This window comes from Sceloporus undulatus, chromosome 2, assembly GCF_019175285.1.
Source record: "Sceloporus undulatus isolate JIND9_A2432 ecotype Alabama chromosome 2, SceUnd_v1.1, whole genome shotgun sequence".
Lineage (NCBI taxonomy): Eukaryota > Metazoa > Chordata > Lepidosauria > Squamata > Phrynosomatidae > Sceloporus > Sceloporus undulatus.
Window position 1 is genome coordinate 85,359,662 of NC_056523.1, and position 10,066 is coordinate 85,369,727.

Consider the following 10,066-nt stretch of genomic DNA (forward strand, 5'->3'; position numbering starts at 1 on the left):
TCTCAATTTATTTACTCCATTTAGGATCAAACATAGCTACACCAGATACACAGTAGCTTTTTAGCCCAAGCTTTGGTCTTTTTTTTGGTATTTTTGAAGTGGGTTCCAGGGTTTATCCCTTTCTTGCAACTTTGTCTTTTGTCCCCACATACAAAGGGGAGTGGCCTTTGCCTGCATTGAGATTCCTCCCGAACCTCTGAACTACAACAGAAACATCTGTCATAAAATATAGGCCTGAGATTCTAACCACTTTCTGCTACTTTTCTTCTCTTGTATGTTTAACATCTTTTGTCTGGTGAAGAGGCCAGTGGAGCTTTGAAAGCATGCATGATGTATTTTATGCATTTTGGTTGGCCAATAATGATATTACTGTTTTTTGGATTTTTAAATATTTATCAAAATATATGGCAGCCTTTGGGGCAAATATCATATGTTGAACCTTTAGTTTATGCTTGCTGGCTATTGTTTTGAATTTGAATTTCTTTGTGTTTCTTTTTCTGATGATCAACTGACATAGGGTGTTTGTGCAAATGAGAGGAGAGAGAAAATTTAATGTTTTATTATTGTTCTGGAGAAAGACCATCTTTTCTCACACATTCCACACTCACACTAAAGCAATATGCTAAGGGTTCTGCATGCCATAACTTTGAGATGTTAGATATGAGAATATCAGGACCACTTCTGTCGTGACACCCTGTTTGTAGAATGTCTCCTTAAAAAACAACAACAATTTGCCTAGAAAAATCAGATATTTTTTTTAAAAAAAAACAAAGCTAATTACGCCTTACTTTCTTTAAATGGCATTCGGCTGCATGCGTTACACTCCTGTTCCTGTTGACATTGCTGTATTGTGTGTTATATTGTATATTTTGCACAAGTTTGCAAAATGCAATTGTAACATCTACTTAGCTAGATGTGTACGCAATGCCATAACAACCATTGACTGAGTAATGGAATCATAGCCATAAAAATACTGTGTGTGTATGTGTGTGTGTTTAATCTTCAGTTAGTTTAATGCTAACCTACATGGGTTCTTTGACATACATATTACAGGGAAGATGAATTTTAAATGAAACACGGAGTAAAAATTACCTATTGATTTATATGTTGATCCATAGTGCATTCATTCAGAAAAACTACCAGCAGTACTTTGAAAATGGAAGTTTTATTGTGAAAATCTTCAAAACAGTGCCTGGTTCTTTGATGCTGGGATGTTCACTCTCTGCATGAAGTTGGTGATACTGATGTCCAAATTTCATCTATTTTGAGAAGGAAATGGTGGCGGGATACAGACCGCCCAAAACGGGTGGTCTGCCCACGCCTTGTTTTGCTGTGCGAGGGAGCTGCAGTGAACAAACCGTGCGGCTCCTTTGCATCGCAAAAAGGACCCACAAGAAAGGCCCGTTTGGAGAGGGCCGGTGTTACCCCAAAGGTTTCTATTAAATCTTGTGCTAGCCTACAGAGAAAGTCATAATAACATGCAGCAAATTAGTATTTTAGCAATGAACCAGGTATCTCGTTAACAAAAGTTTACTGCCTTATTAAATCTCATCAAACTGGCAATTACAGATTCTGCATTTAAGGCACTAAAGCCATGGTTTCTGAGAGAATTTGAAAAGTTTTTTTTTAACGAAATGCTCTCAACTTGTCTTGTGAACAGCTGGAATGTGTCTCAAAAGTGAGAACATGGATATTTGCCTAATTATTTTTTAAAAGCTGGATTTTTCTTCCGCTAGAATAACAATTTAAGGAAGAGCACACTTTGAATGCCTAATGTGTTGGTATAGGGATGACAGCTAGGCAACTGCAGTAGAAGCATTCTGCTTGGTATACAGCACATTGATGAATTATTAGAAGAAATGAATTCATTGTGCTAAATTAGAAGTGTTGCCATAGGCACAGTGTGTGTTAACAGCCATGTAATCATGCAAAATATTTGGGTTTATCAAAATAAATCACTATTCAGATGCAATAAGTATAAAAGATCCATAATCCAAGTACTGTACAGACAATGGATGAGTAGAGGGAGAGACATATTTCTCTTTAGGTTGAACTTCTATGCTGAAATCCTATTAGTTCAGCCCTGCTAGAGTCAGTCCAGTGAAACAATTGTTGAATGGTGCACTGACACACATTAAATCCCATTAATTCTGTGGGTCTTCTGTAGTTGGGACTAACTACTAACATTAGAACTTAATGTTCCATGATGCATTGCTGATGCACACATTGTTTTGAATTTTTTTGTGTTTTCTTTTCTGATTATTTGCTTGTGTGCAAATGAGAGAGAATATAATACACTTTGGCCTGTTACAGACTGCCAAAATAAAGCTGCTTCGGGTCTCTTTGGAGGTATGCTATTTAAATGATGCATGCGTCCAAAGAATCCGGAAGTTGCACCAAAAGCTGCACTCCAGTGCTTAGGAATGGAGTATGGCTTTGGCACGACCGCTGGACTCTTAGGACCCATGCATCATTTAAATAGTATACCTCCAAAGAGATCCGAAGCAGCTTTATTTTGGCAGTCTGTAACAGGCCTTTATTCAGTGTCTCCATATTGTAAGTTTATGTTGGTGTAGCTATGCCAGTGTTGTGCTATGATGAGATCAAAACTAGACAGTGCACTGTAAATGCAACTGATCACTCAATGGGCAATAAGGCCTCACACTTGCCTGTTGCTGAATATTTCCCAACTACCTAATGGATGAAAATGGCATCTAGAAAATGCAACCACCTGCATAAGGTTTATGTTACCACAACACTGCTGCTTCAACACAGATTGGAATACCACCTTTACTCAAAGTCCTGAAAAGTAAAATTGTGTATGTAAATGTATACCAGTGTTAGTCGCTAAGAGGATTCTGGACTTAAACAGCTTCATTTATATACCACTTCATAATGAACTAGCAGTGTCTAAGTGGTTTACAACTGTAAGCTAATTGCCCCCAACAATCTGGGTACTCATTTTAGTGACCTCGGAAAGATGCAATTCCGAGTTGAGCTTGACTCCTTTTGCTGGTATTGAACTCACAACCTTATGGTTTTGAGTGAGTGGCTACAGTACAGCATGTAACCACTGTTAAAACGGTTTTGATGTTGCGCAGTGCGCGAGGCAACACGTCAACGTTTGGCACCAGATTTTCCGCCTTCGTGACTGTAGTCAGCAGCTTGTGAGCTGGAGAAACATCTCTCCCTTTCTCAGTGAGCAAAGAGACACTGTAAACATCTCTCAGATGAGGCTTTTATTCTTAGAAGAAATTCCTCTGTGTACAACAATATATACTTTGACACCATCCATCATCCACACTACTAACAACCCACTCTGAGTAAAATGCTTGACACTACCCTAGCAAAGGCTCCGTGAGGCCTACTAGACCTTGCCTCTCTCTCTGGCATCACAAAGAATCCAGCCAGCCTCCTGAGAGACTTCTTAGACTGGCAGCATCCTACAGGACTTTACAGCACTTATTGACTATCTTTTTGATGCCACTTCCTGTTTAAATGCCTAATCATTATGGCTCACAGTAACCCTTTAATGCCTGGTTACTATTAAAACCCACATTGTACATTTTCCTTGTGACTCTATATCCCAACAACAACTGCACCATCAAGGCTCCGTACAACCTGTACAGACAGGCCATTAAGGCTGGCCTGGGGGCGGAGTTGGCATGTGGCACATGCCCCATCTCCGCCCCCATGGTGGTGTGACAGCACGCGCTGCACCACACTGTGCGTGGCATCATGGTGCGTGGCATCATGATGCAGCACCAAAGGAGCATGAAAAAGCTGCATGCTGGTGGCTATGGTGCTTTTTGCGGCTCCTTTTTGCGCTGCAGAAAATAGAGATCAGGGCTATGGCATGTAGTTGCTGCGGCCCCAATCCGGTGCTATAAGGGGCAGCTGCAGGCCCCTTAGGGCCAGTCTGTCAAGCCCCTTATAGGGAGATAAGTTGTAAAATCCTTTATCCTTGACAAATCTGAACTCAGGGTCTATGATATCATAAGTAAAATATAGGCATTACTAACATTAGTTCTGTCTACATCTTTGCTGTGTTTTTGTACATTTGCACCACTTTCTTAATGCATTTTTCAAATGTAGTATATTCATTTTCACCAGCTTCCCAGGCGTTTTGCTAGTTTCAAACCTTTAAATGATACAGTTGTTGGTTTATTTGCACAACTAGGGAAAAGTTTATTTGCAACCATAAAATTTTGTATTTGGCAATGAAAAAGGGCACTTTGTTGTAGCTGCTGGGTTTAAAGGTGAGTTCATAGAATCATAGAACCTTATAGCCTGAAGGGACGACAATAGCTATCTACCCTAATGACCTGCCATGCAGGAATTCATAGCTAAAGCATTCCTGAAAGATGCCCATCCATCTCTGTTTAAAGACCCCTAACAAAGGAGGAGAGTTGGCCTCCCTCTGAGTCTTTCCACAGCTTTATGTAAAGTTATTCCTAATATCTCTTTTCTTGTAATTCAAATCCATTGGTTCATGTTCTAATCTCTGAAGCAGCAGAAAACAAGCTGACTCTATTTTATTCCTAGCATCCCTTCAAATATGTAAAGATAGGTATTATGTCATCTCTCAGTCTTCTTTTATCCCAGCTAAATACACACTGTTCCCTAAGTCATTCTTCATAAGGCTTGATTTTTCCATTAGTTCATTTCTGAAAGTAGAGCTCAAAGACCGGCTCAGAATGGGAAAATTTCTGTTAGAAAATGACATCATGTTACTGCACCTGACAATGTTGGAGTGTGTGAAAAAGGATGTGTGGAAATGTAGGGTATCATATAAAGTGATTAGATAAAATTTTTGTGTTTTATTTTGGATTGCAATGCATTTTAAACCAGGACTAGCTATGTCTCCAAATGATAGACTACAACACCCATCAGCCTTAGTCAGCAAAGCCAATAATGAGGAATAATGAGAACTGCAATCCAGTAACAGCTGGGGGGACATGTTCCCCATCTCAGCTCGAAAACAGCACAACTTTGTGTAATTGACTTGGTAATATGTTTCGATCTGATTCTGCTCCTTATTGTCCTTTAACAGTTTCCTGAGCATCAGCTGGGATTATAATAAATGTGCAAATAGTTAATTATATTGAATAATATAATGCTCGTTAGGCAGCAAGCCCTCTGACCAAGAGCCATCCAATATTTTGAGAGGCCAAAAACATTTATTATTTGTCAGACTGTGCCCTACTTCTGAATTTTAATGGCGGCGGTGCGGGGGGGGGGGAATGACATCCAATATATATTAGCTGGGAAGGAGGGGGGAACCCCTCATTTTTGCCTTTTCCTTCTAAATGAACTCCAAAGTAATGATCAATTTTTCCTCCTTGAATGTCAATGATTGGCTCTCCCTGTTTGAGGTTCTTCTCAGGAAGCCAAGGAAGTGATGAAGTACCTGGTAGCTGTAGGTCCTGGCTAAATAGTGATTAACCTTGATCCATTTCTTAAGGTGACCTTTTCCTTCCATTGCTGTCTCAGTGCCCTACAAGATAACAAAGGCAGAAGTAAGATTAATAAATGGCCAAATAGGAAACTTTCCAGTACATTTGGACAAATCTTAATAAAGTGGAAAGGCAGAGGTGGAGTAATAGTTCTATCTCTTATGCACACACATGCTAATGTATATTTCATACTGGTGCACAATGAGATGTACAATGAGCTGGCTGTATCAGCTCCCACAGACTGGAGCTTCCACAGTTCACCCTGCCCCATATTAGCCAATGGTCAAGAGTCAACATTGCCATTCTCATACAAAATCTGCATCTTATAGATTTTTTAAAGTTTTCTACCTCACCATGCCTCCTTAGATGCTCAAAACATGATGTCATGGAATTTTGTTACCAGAAGAATTTTGTTATTTATACAGTATAACCTTTTCTGGCCATCATTATTCAGGTTTCTCTTGAGTAGTCCATTGAACTTGGCCCCACTTTCCTTCCTTGTTTTCTCTCTGTTTCTGTCCCTGGCTTTGCAAGGGAAGGAAGATGATGAGGCATCAGTCTTGGGCGTTTCTTACATGAGCCTTGTTCCTAACCTCAGTCACATTAGAGAAAGAAATCAGATACATACTAGTTTGGAAGCATTGTTACCAAAAGGTGGAGAACCTGGGGTTGTCACTAACAGTGATAGCATATTTGGGAGAATTTATTAGCTCAGCCTGTGAGAGGCTGGGTAAACTTGAGGGTTGTTTTCACCTGTACCTACAGTACTAACTGCAGGAAGACTCCAGGTTTAATGAAGAAAGAAAGTTTTATTTAGGAATATGCAACACAGCACATAAACATATACTAGCAATTCAATCTAAGATATCATACAAGGCTAACCAAAACAGAGATATAAAAATTGGATAGCTGAAGCTTAGGGTTGTAGAGAGGGTGATATTTACCAGTCCTGCAGAAGAATCCATGGGAAGCAGGGAGTGGCTCAGATGGCATCTGAGGGCAACTCAATGAGTGAAGGAGAACATCTGTGCACACATGAAGCTAGAGCTGGGGCTGATATTTATTATCTGATTTCATAGCCTTGCAGGGTACTGGTGATATCTTGCAGTGTAATAAAGACCTGATGATCTTCCCAGGGAATCAACAATGGGATTCTGGAACAATTGATGAACGTTGGAGTAACGAAAACATTGTTTGAATTTAGGACACCATAAGATGAATGGTTAGGGAAGTTGGCTGAGACCACAGCACAGGGATGGTAGGAGGTATGGTCTTACAGGCTGTGCAGACCACCTCTAAGGGGAGGCCTGTAGCCACCTTCAGCTACGCTGGATCAGGGCTGTGGCCCCAATTGGGTCTTTCCAGGGTGTAAAAAGGAGCCACAAAAAAGGCTTCTTTTTGTGCCCTGGAAAGCCGCAGTGCTGTGGCTTTAAGGCACTCCTTTGTCATGTGGATGCAGTGCCAAAGGAGTGCCATGCGGCATCATACTTCCATGGGGGCAGAGTTGGAGTGTGAGTTGTATGGACGCCACACCCCGACTCCGCCCCCAGGCCGGCCTTAATGGCTGGTGTGCACATCCCCGTTCTTGCCTTAGTGCAATGGGATCATCTTTGTCTCCAGTGCAAGAAGAATATGTGGAAAGCCTGGGAAGAGGATGGAACAATCAGCAAACCCATTTAACCTTTATGTTGACATTACCTAGATCCTTCACATGTCTTTGGGTCAATGTGCCTTTCCCGTGGGAAACTTCCTAGTATTTCAAAGGTTATGGGGGATCTTGGGTGTGCTAACATCATCCCTCCAGTAATGCTATCAAGGCTGTCTGCAGCATGGACTTTCTTTCCCAGACTCCCCCTTAACCCACCTCTCTGCTTAGCATGCCTTACCCATCATGCCATTTATTTATCTTCTAACTGAATTTAGCAATTATGGCACTACAACAGGGGGAGGAGGGGTGAAGAAAAGACAGTGGAAAACAAAAACAGAAAACCAGCCAGTTTGGGACTAGGGGGAAAAGAGGGAGAGGAGGAGGACATTGAGACCCTGTCCAATGGCAGTCTGGAGATGGAGATGTTATCACATGGTGGGACTAATGGAATACATGCACAACTGGGAACCTATTTACAGGACTTCCCCATGAATGAAGGATGCATTAACCACTGCAGCTGTACTTTGGAGGAGATGTCATGTAATCAGTATAACCAAAGTTGCTTTTTTCTACTTTAATTGCAGTTTAAAAGCTGCGTGTAATAACATTCTTGCATAGCATTCCTTTTAACAAATAATGTTTCTTTTTGCGACAATGAAACTACAGTGGGCCCAACTACAGTGGGCTGGGATTTGGTTGCAGCATACTTCTCGGGATACCAAAATTCATGGATGCTCAAGTTCCATTAAATACAGTGATGTAGTAAAATAATGTCCCTTATATAAAATGGCATAATCAAGATTTGCTCTTTGGCATTTGTATTATTTTGAATATTTTCAAGCTATGGATGACTGAATCCATGCATAAGAAATCTATGGATACAGAGGGGTGACTGTATAACAATGTGCAGCAATAGGAATCTCAAAATTGAAGCAAATAGATGTACTCTTTTATTCTTTATTTATTTGTGTCAGCAAGCACAATAACATTAGCAATGAGAATGTGACCAGTGCAGAAAGAATGACTATTTCTTGCGTAAAGCAAATGGGAGGGAGTATAGAATTAAAATCATTGAAAACCTTTTGGTGGGAGTGCTTAACTGTAATTTTCTTGTCATCATCACAGCATCTAAGAAAGGAAAGAGAAGGAAGCTGTGGGAGGCAAAATTTTATTCTGAGAGCATTTCTAAAGAGTGGTGTATGAATACAATAAATAAATAAATAAACAAACAAACAGTTTCCACTCAGTTAATAGGAGGGGGAGGAGAGGAGGGGATAATGAATCATTCTCTTTCCAGTAGGCTCAGACAAAAGCAATATACACCAATCTCTCCTAGTTGGTATGTTCTTTTTCATTAATGTCTGTTGCCATTTAAACCACACCCTGATGTTCCTTGGCCACATGTGTCCTGGTTTTCAGGTCTGAAATGTTTGCAGGTATGGGAACTGTATCAAGAAGAACAGATTTTGTTTCATGCACCTATAGTACATGAAGTACTTCATTTTAACCAAGTATCCCAAGCAGATGCCACTTCAATCCATGATCCAAATGGAAGGCAGCCAAGTTTCAGTGTTCAACATCCTAGGTGCAAGAGAATGAGGGGGGAAAGATATAAAAGATGAATGCTGAGAACAAGCCTTGGAAATAATCCCTCAGCATGTCCCTTTGTATACTGTTAAGACTCAGTGGAGAATGTCTAATTGGGAGCATTGTTTCCTAACACAGAATTCTGCATTTTCTTCTGCTCATGTTCTCTCATTTACACCAATAAAGTTGTTGTTTTTTAATTGCTCAAGACACTCAAATGCAAGTGTTGTCAATGGCTCCCTGAGCCTGAGAACTAAGTAATTGATAGCCTAAGATGTGACCCTTATTGGCAAATGGCTACACATTTATTCTTGTTTTTTTCTAGATCAGGCACAGAAATAAGAAGCAAAGGGGTCTACGGGAATGGGCTTGCTGTTTTGAGTACAGCCTTGGCAACCCTGAGGAGCACAGCCATCTCGCTCTTTGACATCCTCCTCTTTCCTTTGAAGAAGTATGTCTCTGTACTCCAGAAAAAGGAGAACAGGAGCATAAAGATGCTGGAGGCAGATAAACAGGAAAAGCAGCTTCAGATAAGTTTAGAATGTTTCTCAGTTCACACTTTTTGGGAAATAAAATAAAATAAAGCCCCATGCTACATTTTAGTCCTCTAAGACACAGGTTTGTATCCCTGATATTTAGACCACATTAAGCTGTTCAAGTAAAAAGGCGGTAGGAAACTCTCCTGTAAAGGAAGGATCTATTCTTTGGGGTTCTGACAGGCTTATACAGGCAATAAAGAGGGAATTTATATCAAAAGCATAAGAAATAGTGGATCTATACAAGCATGTATTTATATGAAAATATCCAATAATATTTACATGATAACAAAATATGGTGTAAGAGCCTAGATCTCTCCCTTCCTCACTGCAGAGTAATGATAGATTTAACAAGCAAAAACAGATTTCCAAGACTTTTAAAGAAATCTTAACAAGTTTCCCTTTCATTAAAAAAAAAGTTTCCCTTTCTTTAAAAAGGCTCTCACCCAAGTAATCTTTTTGTACGATCCCAAAGGGAAGAATGGAAATTGAGATGAAGTGTGGGGCTTCAGTGTCAAAACCTCCTGAATTTCTTAATACTTATATAACACCTGAAAGGCTTGTTTGTGATGGACAATGAAGAATGAAATGAAAACCAGCATTCTTTTACAATGAGTTATTAATTATGCAATAATTCGCAGCTATGACATGACAAGATACACATGCTTTATACTTCTACAGTGATACTGTAAGTGAAGTAGCACAAAGTGCAGCTTTGGTGCAGCTTCCAGACTCTTAGGATGCATGCATCACTGAAACACCATACCTCCAAAGTGACCTGAAACAGCTTTATTTTGGCCTGTCTGTATAGGGCCATATATTTCAGACATTACCTTTGA